The sequence below is a fragment of the Schistocerca nitens genome, chromosome 4 (genome assembly GCF_023898315.1).
Source record: "Schistocerca nitens isolate TAMUIC-IGC-003100 chromosome 4, iqSchNite1.1, whole genome shotgun sequence".
NCBI classification, from domain to species: domain Eukaryota; kingdom Metazoa; phylum Arthropoda; class Insecta; order Orthoptera; family Acrididae; genus Schistocerca; species Schistocerca nitens.
In genome coordinates, this window is record NC_064617.1 from 746,442,276 (window position 1) to 746,456,501 (window position 14,226).

The following is a 14,226-nucleotide window of genomic DNA, read 5'->3' on the forward strand; positions in this document are numbered from 1 at the left end:
CATAGTGGCTGAGCGGTTCTAGGCGCTTCAGTCGGGAACCGCGCGACTGCTACGGTCGTAGTTTTAAATCCTGCCTCGGGCATGGATGTGTATGATGTCCTTAGGTTAGTTAGGTCTAAGTAGTTCTGAGTTCTAGGGGACTGATGACCTCAGATGTTAAGTCCCATAGTGCTCAGAGCCACTTGAACCATTTTGCCATTGCAGTACCACAACGCTGTGTGCGGCTGGACGTCACCAATTCTTACACGTCCTTTCGCTTTCTTTACACATCCTCTGTGTCATAAAAAAGACTAAAGTAGATCAGATGACAGATCACGTAACTAATAAAGATAAATCGAATTCTAGAGAACAGAAATTTGTGGCAAAAATTGACTGAAAGAAGGGATCGGGTGATGTGACACAACCTTAAGTATCAAGGAAGCGTCAATTTGGTAATGTAAGTAAGTTTGAGGCGTAAAAGTTGTAGAGGGTGAAGAAGTTCTCCAGAGATAAAGGGGCTTGAACACTATGGATTAGCGTGGATAGTAGCATCAACACAAACTGTACGCAGCGGTATGTCTCTAATAATGCAGCAGTGTACATACGACAGAGTAGGATATATTGAAAGCACTTAGAAGAAGAAAGGATAGGTTTTTGGAGTATCTACGGTATTTATATACTTTTAAGCAGTAGAGGAGAGAAACTAAAACGACAAACGAATATCAGGATACGAAAGTAGAATAATCAGGGTGCTGAATGTTGGTGGTATGGAGACGACATTCAAACTTAAATATAGAAAGGGATACAGGTCAGCATCAACGTAGTCAGATTTATCAAGTAAAAAAAAAAGGACAGTGTTCATCTTGGTCCCAGTGGCTCTCAAATTACATGTTTGCTTAGTACGAAATCAGTATTGTTTTACTGTCTATTTGTAACATATTTCTGAAATGTAGGATTTACTAAATTTATTCATTGGGGAATTTAAGATAAATATTATTGTCAACAATACGCTCGCTGTTTACATGTCTCCCAGTGAACGTACTGAGTACACATGATTTAAAGTAAACAAGTTACTAATCGCATAACGACGCATCACTACTATTCAAGTTAAAAGTCCTAAATTTTGTTTTCGTTAGCGTGACTGGATGTTTTCAGAAGTCCTCGGAATGCTAATTTTTGGTGTCAGAGCAGATGGCAATATAAAATTATTTTAGATGGAGAATCCCTCTAATTCAGTAGGTTTGTTCATTATCGCTCTTCTGCCACACGCTAGTCAGTCACGCCAGTCAGTGTGCTCCCTGCCGCCATTGGATAAGCAGCTGCAGCAACAGGTCGTATACTCCTAGCTCACTCATTTGTTACATTGTTTAATTCTTAATTTCTTTGCGTGTTTTTGGTACTTGAATTGTTTAATTCGTAAATTTCGGGCGTATTGTAGTATTTGAGAGTTGCAGCATCGCGTTTTAGTACCTGAATAATGTAAATTCGCGTAGTCGTTTTTCTTCTGTTTTTGTTTTGAACGGCCAGTGTCGGTTGGTCACAGTCAGTGTGCTCCCTGCCGCCGTTGGATAAGCAGCTGCAGCAACGAGTCGTATACTCCTAGCTCACTCATTTGTTACATAGTTTAATTCTTAATTTCTTTGCGTGTTTTTGGTACTTGCATTGTTTCATTCATAAATTTCGGGCGTATTATAGTATTTGAGAGTTGTAGCATCCCGTTTTAGTACCTGAATAGTGTAAAATCGCGTAGTCTCCTTCCGCCGCCGAGCAGTGTGTCAGTAGTGCGCAAGTAGCAGCATTACTGCATTTACTAGGCAATCTTGTAGTTTAATAACCGTTTAAATTTTGTCGATTTGTTTGCGCTCTCTGTAGATTAGTTCAGACGTTCTTTGCACAACAGTTTTTAGCATGGATAGGGACTGCAACTGCTGTGTTCGGATGCAGGCTGAGTTGGCACCCCTTCACTCCCAGCTTCAGGCAGCGTTGGCTTCGGTCACACAGCTTGAGGCTATTGCCAATGGGCATCACTGTGGGGGTCCGGATGGGGGTTTGTCGGGGACGGCCAGCTCGTCCCACGCATCCCCCGATCGGACTAAGACTGTGGTTGCCCGGGATACTGCCCGCATTGAGGCTGATCCCTCACCTGTGGTAGAGTGGGAGGTCGTCTCAAGGTGTGGCAGGGGGCAAAAGACATTCCGGAGATCTGAACGGAAGGCCTCTCCAGTTTGTCTGACGAACCCGTTTCAGGCTCTGTCTCAGGCTGATACTGATCTTCGGCCTGACATGGCTGCTTGTCCTCTTCCAGAGGTTGCCCCTCAGTCTGCAAGATCCGGGCGGTCGCAGAGGGTGGGCTTACTGGTAGTTGGGAGCTCCAACGTAAGGCGCGTAATGGGGCCCCTTAGGGATATGGCAGCAAGAGAGGGGAAGAAAACCAATGTGCACTCCGTGTGCATACCGGGGGGAGTCATTCCAGATGTGTTAAGGGTCCTTCCGGATGCCATGAAGGGTACAGGGTGCACCCATCTGCAGGTGGTCGCTCATGTCGGCACCAATGATGTGTGTCGCTATGGATCGGAGGAAATCCTCTCTGGCTTCCGGCGGCTATCTGATTTGGTGAAGACTGCCAGTCTCGCTAGCGGGATGAAAGCAGAGCTCACCATCTGCAGCATCGTCGACAGGACTGACTGCGGACCTTTGGTACAGAGCCGAGTGGAGGGTCTGAATCAGAGGCTGCGACGGTTCTGCGACCATGTGGGCTGCAGATTCCTCGACTTGCGCCATAGGGTGGTGCGATTTCGGGTTCCGCTGGATAGGTCAGGAGTCCACTACACGCAACAAACGGCTACACGGGTAGCAGGGGTTGTGTGGCGTGGGCTGGGCGGTTTTTTAGGTTAGATGGCCTTGGGCAAGTACAGAAAGGGCAACAGCCTCAACGGGTGCGGGGCAAAGTCAGGACATGCGGGGACCTAGCAGCAATCGGTATTGTAATTGTCAACTGTCGAAGCTGCGTTGGTAAAGTACCGGAACTTCAAGCGCTGATAGAAAGCACCGAAGCTGAAATCGTTATAGGTACAGAAAGCTGTCTGAATCAAGAGTTAAATTCTGCCGAAATTTTTACAAAGGTACAGACGGTGTTTAGAAAGGATAGATTGCATGCAACCGGTGGTGGAGTGTTCGTCGCTCTTAGTAGTAGTTTATCCTGTAGTAAAGTAGAAGTGGATAGTTCCTGTGAATTATTATGGGTGGAGGTTACACTCAACAACCGAGCTAGGTTAATAATTGGCTCCTTTTACCGACCTCCCGACTCAGCAGCATTAGTGGCAGAACAACTGAGAGAAAATTTGGAATACATTTCACATATATTTTCTCAGAATGTTATAGTCTTAGGTGGAGATTTCAATTTACCAGGTATAGACTGGGACACTCAGATGTTTAGGACGGGTGGTAGGGACAGAGCATCGAGTGGCATTATACTGAGTGCACTATCCGAAAATTACCTCGAGCAATTAAACGGAGAACCGACTCGTGGAGATAACATCTTGGACCTACTGATAACAAACAGACCCGAACTTTTAGACTCTGTATGTGCAGAACAGGGAATCAGTGATCATAAGGCCGTTGCAGCATCCCTGAATATGGAAGTTAATAGGAATATAAAAAAAGGGAGGAAGGTTTATCTGTTTAGCAAGAGTAATAGAAGAAAGATTTCAGACTACCTAACAGATCAAAACAAAAATTTCTGTTCCGACACTGACAATGATGAGTGTTTATGGAAAAAGTTCAAGGCAATCGTAAAATGAGTTTTGGACAGGTACGTGCCGAGTAAAGCTGTAAGGGACGGGAAAAACCCAACGTGGTACAACAACAAAGTTAGGAAACTACTGCGAAAGCAAAGAGAGCTTCACTCAAAGTTTAAAAGCAGCCGAAACCTCTCAGACAAACAGAAGCTAAACGATGTCAAAGTTAGCGTAAGGAGGGCTATGCGTGAAGCGTTCACTGAATTCGAAAGTAAAATTCTATGTACCGACTTGACAGAAAATCCTAGGAAGTTCTGGTCTTACGTTAAATCAGTAAGTGGCTCGAAACAGCATATCCAGACACTCTGGGATGATGATGGCATTGAAACAGAGGATGACACGCGTAAAGCTGAAATACTAAACACCTTTTTCCAAAGCTGTTTCACAGAGGGACACCGCACTGCAGTTCCTTCTCTAAATCCTCGCACAAACGAAAATATGGCTGACATCGAAATAAGTGTCCAAGGAATAGAAAGGCAAATGGAATCACTCAACAGAGGAAAGTCCACTGGACCTGACGGGATACCAATTCGATTCTACACAGAGTACGCGAAAGAACTTGCCCCCCTTCTAACAGCCGTGTACCGCAAGTCTCTAGAGGAACGGAGGGTTCCAAATGATTGGAAAAGAGCACAGGTAGTCCCAGTCTTCAAGAAGGGTCGTTTAGCAGATGCGCAAAACTATAGACCTATATCTCTGACGTCGATCTGTTGTAGAATTTTAGAACATGTTTTTTGCTCGAGTATCATGTCGCTTTTGGAAACCCAGAATCTACTATGTAGGAATCAACATGGATTCCGGAAACAGCGATCGTGTGAGACCCAACTCGCTTTATTTGTTCATGAGACCCAGAAAATTTTAGATACAGGCTCCCAGGTAGAGGCTATTTTTCTTGACTTCCGGAAGGCGTTCGATACAGTTCCACACTGTCGCCTGATAAACAAAGTAAGAGCCTACGGAATATGAGACCAGCTGTGTGGCTGGATTGAAGAGTTTTTAGCAAACAGAACACAGCATGTTGCTCTCAATGGAGAGACGTCTACAGACGTTAAAGTAACCTCTGGCGTGCCACAGGGGAGTGTTTTGGGACCATTTCTTTTCACAATATATACAAATGACCTAGTAGATAGTGTCGGAAGTTCCATGCGGCTTTTCGTGGATGATGCTCTAGCATACAGAGAAGTTGCAGCATTAGAAAATTGTAGCGAAATACAGGAAGATCTGCAGCGGATAGGCACTTGGTGCAGGGAGTGGCATTTGTCCCTTAACATAGACAAATGTAATGTATTGCGAATACATAGAATGAAGGATCCTTTATTGTATGATTATATGATAGCGGAACAAACACTGGTAGCAGTTACTTCTGTAAAATATCTGGGAGTATGCGTGCGGAACGATTTGAAGTGGAATGATCATATAAAATTAATTGTTGGTAAGGCGGGTCCCAGGTTGAGATTCATTGGGAGAGTGCTTAGAAAATGTAGTCCATCAACAAAGGAGGTGGCTTACAAAACACTCGTTCGACCTATACTTGAGTATTGCTCATCAGTGTGGGATCCGTACCAGATCGGTTTGACAGAGGAGATAGAGAAGATCCTAAGAAGAGCGGCGCGTTTCGTCACAGGGTTATTTGGTAACCGTGATAGCGTTACGGAGAAGTTTAATAAACTCAAGGGGCAGACTCTGCAAGAGAGGCGCTCTGCATCGCGGTGTAGCTTGCTCGCCAGGTTTCGAGAGGGTGCGTTTCTGGATGAGGTATCGTATATATTGCTTCCCCCTACTTATACCTCCCGAGGAGATCACGAATGTAAAATGAGAGAGATTAGAGCGCGCACGGAGGCTTTCAAACAGTCGTTCTTCCCGCGAACCATACGCGACTGGAACAGGAAAGGGAGGTAATGACAGTGGCATGTAAAGTGTCCTCCGCCACACACCATTGGGTGGCTTGCGGAGTATAAATGTAGATGTAGATGTAGAATTCATTTATTTTACTCTGATGCTATTGGTGTAATGCATGTTCAATTTGATACGGATGTTATACTGTTCGCTTGTAAAATTACTGAATAACACTGTTCCAGTCTGCTATTTATCATCTAAAGATTACTATGATGTATTACTCTGGGAGGGTCTGACGTCTGATCCTTTTTTACTCTCCAAAGATCAAAGAGGTGAACTATAATCGGAAATAAGTTGAGCTGTTGTTTCAGCATAAAAATTACATTATAAAAGTTTTAAGCTTTTGGAAGCACTTGCAAGAAGCAGGAAACTTACAGCTTCTCTGAAAGTTATGGGTGACGTCGAACAGCTGACACACTAGCAACAGCTCGTGAACTTTGAGGATGGAATGTGCTTGAAGATCCATGGTGAACTGCCATTTCCTAGGGCTCAGTTGACCATTACTTACGAAATGTACCTGAACTGAAACCAATCGATGCACCATAGTGTGTACTACGAAAATAAGCTTCCTTCTGTGCCTTGGCCGATAATTCACAGTGACCTTTAAACTCCCTGCAGGTAGCCTAGGTATACTGCTCTCGGTACATCTGTAAAGCATTCACTTGACGCATACAGCCTGCAAGTGTACAAATACCGCTACGAAATGTCTGTAAACTAGTCAACTACACAGCTTGCACTTTGATTACGTCTGCATTGATAAACTGGGACCTTTTCTATATCGTATTATGTATTAGTTCCGTAGTATTACTTTCTAATGGACGGAGCGCCATCGGTCAACTTTCATCGGACCAGCAACAGCTTTGTTCTACATACAGGGATTAGGAGGCGCTCAGTCTAGTATTGCCGAACCTCTACTATACGATTCCGCTCATACTGATTCCATGGAAAAGGTTCTTACATTTTGCACATTACTACAGCAGCGTGTGGTGAAACCCAAAAAATTAACAGAAGGTTCGAGCTCATAGAATATCGAGCTTCCCTAGCCAAAGTTAGCGCAAAGTTATTGGAAATCGTAAAAGAAGAAGTGCTGAAAACGGTATTACTGAAGGATATTGAAAATTAAATGGACCGACTGCTATTACACTCAAGATTATAGCAGTGAACAAGGTATGCTAATACGTTTAACTCTCATTCATCAAGGTTTTTTGTCATCCACTGTACGATCACACGAGCTGTGAACATCATTTGCCGTTTCTGACATCATGCCAACAGGGTTATGAAAGGCCACTTCATTTCAGATATTCAGAGGCAGTTCCTACCGTATTCACTCTCCTTGTCAGTTGCCATGCAAACAATCTTACGACAATGCATTTAACCTGTACAGGAAATCGTAAATCTGTACTGAATAAACATTAATAGCAGATTAAATCGCTGTGAAGTGTGGTCAGCTTTGACTAGCAAGATTTTGCGGACCAAGTTAAGTTCAATTGTAGTTATCACTGAGAACCTAGCGACACTACAAAAACAAATAAAAAAAACAGATGATGAATAGAAATATTTAATACATAACTCGCGTCGACAAAAGAAGTCGTAAGTAAAAGTGTGAACACGCCTAAAGCTGAAAAGTAAAATAGTTAGAAAATGAAATAAAACAAGTAAGTAACGGTTTAAAGTATCATCACCACACCATAGAAAATTTCCGTAAGAAAGGTAGATAAATGCGCAAAGAAAACAATAAAATTTTTCTTTTGTTACAATATAAAAATTATCAGAAACGTGAGTAATGATTGCAGATAGTAATTGCACCCATTATATTTCTTGTTGACGGCATAGATATCTGACAGTAAGCAAGAAACTAAGAAAGAATAAATCGTTTCTTAGAGTGCAGTCAGCGTACGGAGCTCGACAACAGCCAAAATGAATGACCACACCGTAAAAAACTACTGTCTAGCCAGAATAGCAACTAAACACTTGTTATTGAATTCAGCACAAACCAGCATCCATAGGAACGCAAGAATTTTAAATATCGAATGACCACACCATGCTCAGACTGCTATGCAGCCTTGACGATCCAAAAATCAATCATCAACGGCATATTTATCAGCCAGTATCATGGAAAGTCCGTCTGCAAAATAAACCACTTAATTCCGCATCCAACAACTTGTAATATTTATGTTTGCTCAAATCGCTACAGACAGCTGAACGTCGGACGCTATAACAAGGTGTGCAGCAGTTTTTGTTCGTAGTCAGATCGACTACGCCACGGCACGTGACCGTGAGCTACCATCTGCAGAAGGATGTATTCTCTAACGCGCATCCTGCTATACGATGGGCGCGCGATAGGTCTGTCGATAGCTGATTTAGCAGTTTTGATATTCAGGTTTCATGCTAACTCATATTCTCACTGACATTTGTTCATTTGATCCTGATTTAGTATTACATTCTGAACTAAAGTAAAACGCAATGAAGATTATACACAGTAACATTAATGTGACCACCGCCTACGTTCTAATTCAACTTCCAATTACCTCTCACAGATCGCAGGTGGCAGAACTGGCAGTGGAGGTAAACCTTTACAGTCGTTGTCGCAATGCGCAAACAGAAGAATTTTTCTGGTTTCCAAAAAGCCATGCCTTTGGTTTTCGGGCAGAAGGAGGGAGCATTTCAGAAATGGCTATGTAAACAGTTCGCGTGCTGCCGTGGTTAAGGTATACCGTGCATGTGAAAATGGCGGTATCTGAAACCGGTGCCGAGGCAACTGTGGTGCACCACAGGTCATAGACGAAAGGAGTCAACAACGGCTGCGGAGATGTGTACGGGCGAACATACCGGCTACTGCTGAGTAACTGACCGCCCAGATGAACCAAGGTGCTACCAAATAGCGTCTCCTCAACGACCGTTCAGCAAAAGTCCGCAGCAGGCGCTTTGTTCATGTAACCATGCTGACAGCTGTTCATCGGCGACGAAGGCTGTATTCTCCAAGCAAATACCACAACCGGACGTCCACTCACTGGCGACAGGGTGGCCTTTTGTGATGACTCCCTTTTTATGCTCCGTCGGAGAGATGGCAGTTGGCGTATACGGTGTGAAAAGTCTGAAAGCAATCAAGGAGGGTGCGTTATGGTTTGGGGAATGTTCTCGTGGCTTTCTCTGGGTGATCTCATCATTGTGGAAGGCCCAGTGGATAAACACAAGTATTCATCTATCCTTGGGGACGATGTCTAGCCCAACATGCAGTTTGTTTTTCCTCTGCAAAACGGCATCTACCAACAGGACAACGCAACATGCCACACGGCTCGCAGTGTACGTGTGCAGTTCAGAGAGCACCAGCAGGAGTTTGCTATATTTCCCTGCCCATCGATCTCCCCAGATTTAAATCTAATAGAGAATTTGTGGGGCCACCTGTAACGGGCTGTTCGCGACGTGCATCTTCAACGAGAAACCTAGCACTACTAGACACGCTACTGGGGTTGGATGGCTCCACGTCCCTGTCGGTACCTTTTAGTGCCTCGTTGACTGTGCGTCTCGCAGCAGTCCGCACCCCAAAATTTTTTTATTGAGGCTTTTGAAGATTATGACATTAATGTGACTGGATAGTGTACAATGAGCTCTACTAGTGACATAGTTTGTGAGGAACGTATCTCTTTGTGTGGTGTAGGAGGGAACGGAAGGGGGAGGTATTCTATACCGATGACATTAAAAATACATGAATGCGAAACGCAAGAAATGTAAAATTTTAAGGGGTATACTACAGGCTTAAATATGCAAATGATTAATATTTGAACACAACAGTCCAATGTAGGTAGGAGTAATGAGTTCCAGCAATGTGGCATTGGGTCGAGCTCGAGTCCCAGAGTATCTGGGAACGGTCCTTCGCTTACAGCATTTGATAAGACACGGGAAACATACCGAAAACCTTGGTCTTAGCTGTAAGGAACGAGGCTGTTTTAATTTATTTCGGGGACAATGTTACCAAGAGCCACAGAAAAAAATTAATGTTAGTGAAACATTAAACTGCAATGTGTATGTGTCAGTTTGAGTCTAGATTCAACAGCGGCAGGATCGTGGGATAACTAGACCCTGGGATATCGTTCAGCAATATTACTAATCGCGTTCTTCGAGACAACACAATTGCCATGTGAATTTGAAATCGTTAGATTCAGTGGGGGAGGCAAATACAAAGCTATAAGAATCTCAGTTATATTAGTCAACTATCGCCCGATATGCCAGACCAGACGCTAGATCGATCGTACAGGGTCCCACAAACACATCTTGTAACTTGGTTCGTGGCAAGGGCTTGCTGGCAGCGTGTTCACCCTCACAGTGCAACAACGTCTGGAGCAATGCAGACAGTAATCATTGTTACTGCTTCTCTTGAGCAAGTAGGAGCGAAGGGCTGGTGGTGCTCCCAAGGACAAGCAGCACACTGTTCTCCTCAGATGAATCCCAGTTCTGCGTACGGCATCTTAATGGACGCATCCGTGTATCCGCGTGTGGATGCTCCGAGGACGGGGTAAATGTTGCCAGGTTGCATTCATCATGGCCATACAGATACAGCACCATTATCGTTCGTATGGGGCTACACTGGGTACAAAGCCAAGTCGCCTCTGCTTTGCGCAGTAGGTAGTTCGAACAGCAGTGGTTATGTATCTGTCATGCTGACAGCAGTTATTGTGTCCCTCCTTCGAGTTCTCTGTAACATTACCTTTCAACAGGATAATGCAACACCAAACTTTCCCGTTCTGACTTGACCTAACGTGAGATAGGGTTAGACAGTTACCCTAGTCAGTACGTCATCCTGATCACAGAACACCAAAACCTAAAAAAAAAAAAAACGTCTGTGTTATGATAGGAAAGCAGAGCGATGGTAGTGCTGTTAGTGGCCTGGCAGTAAACTTTCATATAGGAAAATATGGCGCGAGAATCCATTTTCTTGCATTTCGAAATAGGAGTACTAGATGTTAATATTTTTCATTTATGCTTTATGGGTGGGCTGGTGGTAAACTGTGTACTTGGAAACGCTTTTATTACCTCGGAAAGTAATATATTCGAGAAATCACAGACAAAAACGAAGATTACCTGCATGTAGCTGGAGTTCACAGTAATGTAAAATTTTTAAAACATCGTGGTAGCCTTTTCCCTGTAAAATTATTTATTTGTAAAATCCAACAGTAAAATTTCTAATATGTAGCCTTTATCAAGTGCAATTTACGCTCTTGTTTAAGACTTCCTTGTGTGTGTATTGCACTGTTTGAAATGCACTGCAAATATGTTGTTCGTATTCGTATAAATTTTTGTTCGGATCCGTGATACTGCACTCTTTGTTTCCTTTCATATAAAACAGGTGATACTTTCGTCCCATGCTATTCTGTGAATTCATGTCCGTTTGTGAGCGATTACGAATCCGTGCGTGAACTGCACGATTTAAATACAATGTAAGTAAATTTCTTTTTTTCTTCGACATTTCATTGTCATACCTTAAATATTCTCGCATTTAATGTAGGCTACCAAAATTTCGGTTGACTTTTGATAAAACGTCTTGTTTGTGGTACCTGTTAACAAAGTGGCAACACATTTACGCAACTGCTGTTGCAGTCATAGCACTTGAAACAAATAATACTCTAAACACTAAGACTATAGCTTATCTTTTATATGGAACGGAGACAAATGTGGAATCTTTATAGAATATTTCGACGGCTCTTATAGGAACATAAACACATTAAACACTTGAATAAACGGTAATAATATTTCACTATATTATTCATATAATAGTTGGTTATGAACCGCCCTTCGGATTCCTAGGTCATCGTCATATAACGTAATAATAAAGAGATAGTCCACGCAACTAAGGTGACGGTTCATATCTGTACAAAAATGTTGTCGAAGGTATGTGACATTTAATGACTATATCGATACAAAACACAAGCATAATATAGTATCCAAAGAGACTTTGAACAAATAAATCTTATATTACAGCATATATACGAGTAAATATTAAGACTATACGAAGCTATAAGCCAAACATGTTGTTCAAGTGAGTAATAGGAAAGGCAGTTGTTTCATAAGGACAAACGTGAATGTGGCGAACAGAACGAAAAAAAGAGGGTGGGAGGGGGGGGGGCGGCGAAGTCTATGAAATGTGGGTGAGGAACAATTATAACAAGCAGATTTTCTAATGGTGTGAGAAGTAATAACTGGCTGCTGCTACTTTAGCAAGGATGAGGTAATGAAACTGTGTTTAGTCATTAAGGACCAGGCCAGGATTCTTTGATTGGTGTTTATTAATGCCCATAATTTTGAGTAATGTTAGTATCCTGCCTTCACTTCCTCTATGGAGAACATTATATTTCATATCATATGAATGACATTCAATCAAAACATGTTCAACGAAGGAGGAATCTTTCTTTTTCGTTCTCCAACTCATTTCATGCTGTCACTCTAGTAGTTATATCCCTACATGATTGGTTTATTGATTTACATATAATTAGCCACAAAGATTACAGGAAATCCTATAAATTCCACTCCGTTCTGAAGATGTAATCTCATCTTTACTGTTGAACAGAAGGTGGGAAATAGTATTCCTAGTGTAAAAAGCTTGAGTATATAGAGGTGTCCAAAAAATGTAGCCACTGTTTAAAAGTCCATAACCGGCAAACTAATTGACGGAGTTGTCTTATCTTTGGTAGTGTAATAGTTTGTAGTTCCGGCAATGGCCAGACAAGCGTTGAATTGCGTTGTTTTGTTTTGTCAGATGACAATCGCCAGATAGTCAGTGTTTTGTTCTCAGTTGCACCTAGTTACTAGAGTAAACATGGCTCGCGCAAGGCTTACATTCGATGAAAGGAAGTCAGTTTTGAAGTGGTATTTTAAGTACGAAAACATTAATGAGGTTCAACGACAATGGCGAAATGAGTATCAAACAGAGCCACCGACACGTTTAACGATTCGTTGCATTCGAGACAAATTTGAAGCCTAAGGCTGAGTTAAAGATGTACAGAGACAACGATCTGGACGACCTGTAACAGTAACAAGCCCAGCAACTCCCGTCGTGTGTTACAAGAATCCACTCGCTCACCACAGAATTCTGTGAGACAGTGTGCCTGTGAAACTTGAGTGAGTCGCTGAAGTGTTCGGCGTTTTGAAGACAGCAAAGTGGAAGTGCTACATCCCACGATTGCTACACGCAATGGACGAGGACGACCCAGATCGTAGAATGGAGTGCTGCGAGTGGTTTACTAACATGGTGCGCAACGATGAAGACTTTGCAGAGATGATTTTGGGATCTCATGAGACACAGTTCAAACTCAATGGTACAGTAAATCGCCATAATTGAATGTACTGGGCCGCCGAAAATCCGAACGTCCATGTAGACAGCGCCATGAATTTGCCAGGAGTAAATGTGTGGTGCGGGTTGTCTTACCGGGGCTTGATTGGGCCATTCTTCTTTGATGACACTCTTACAGATGAGGTGTACTTTCAGAAGCTTCAGATATCCATTCTACCTGCCATCCGAGACTTGTATGGAGACGGAAGAATTTACGTTCAACAAGTTGTTGCCCCAGCCCGCGACCAAAATCGTGTTAGGGCGTATCTCGACGAAAATCTACCCGGAAGATGGATAGGCCGTAGAGGTGCTGTGGAGCATCCACAAGTTCCCCAGACCTAACTCCTCTGGAATTTTACCTGTGGGAACGCTAAAGGAAGTCTCAGTCCCGGGTCCGGCAATCCTGATTTAGGTTTTCCGTGATTTCCCTAAATCGCTCCTGGCAAATGCCGGGATGGTTCCTTTGAAAGGGCACGGCCGACTTCCTTCCCCGTCCTTCCCTAATCCGATGAGACCAATTACCTTGCTGTTTGGTCTCTTCCCCAAAAACATCCCAACCCAACCCCAACTAAAGGACGTCGTTTATCGACAAAAACTATACACATTGGATGAACATCGATAATCCATCGTACATTCATGTGCAAATATCCAACTGAACACGTTGCAGTCAGTAGTTCGTGCTGCAGTTCGGCGGCATCGTTTGTGCGTGGATGTTAACGGTGACCATTTCGAACACCTGCAGTGATATCTTTATGTTGGACTTTAAGCTACAATTTCATGAAAAATGAGACAACTCCGTCAATTGGTTTGCAAGTTATGGACTTTTAAACAGTTGATACGTTCTTTTTCTGGACCGCTTTGTATATCCTGGATTTTAGTTTCCTGGGAAGAATCTGTGTAGTGCTGCCCTCAAGGTCGTGTTACCGGAAGCCCCCAAGTGAGTTTCAGCTCTGACCTCCAGACTTCTTAGCCACTGGAAACATCTAGTCATGACTTGCGGAGAGCCTGGCTCTCAATAACCTGCAGCTACGATCGATGAACTCTGGCACGCACTTGAAGCAGCAGGGATTGGCGTACCGATAGCTGTCATCCAAGCTCAATTCACCGCAACGCTGAGCCACACACAAAATGTCACACCCTGCATAATCCCAAATTTAATCAGGCTCTTTTATTGCTTTACTGTGTTTACACAAAACGTAAGTTTTCATTGTGTGCTTTTGTTAGTGTTGC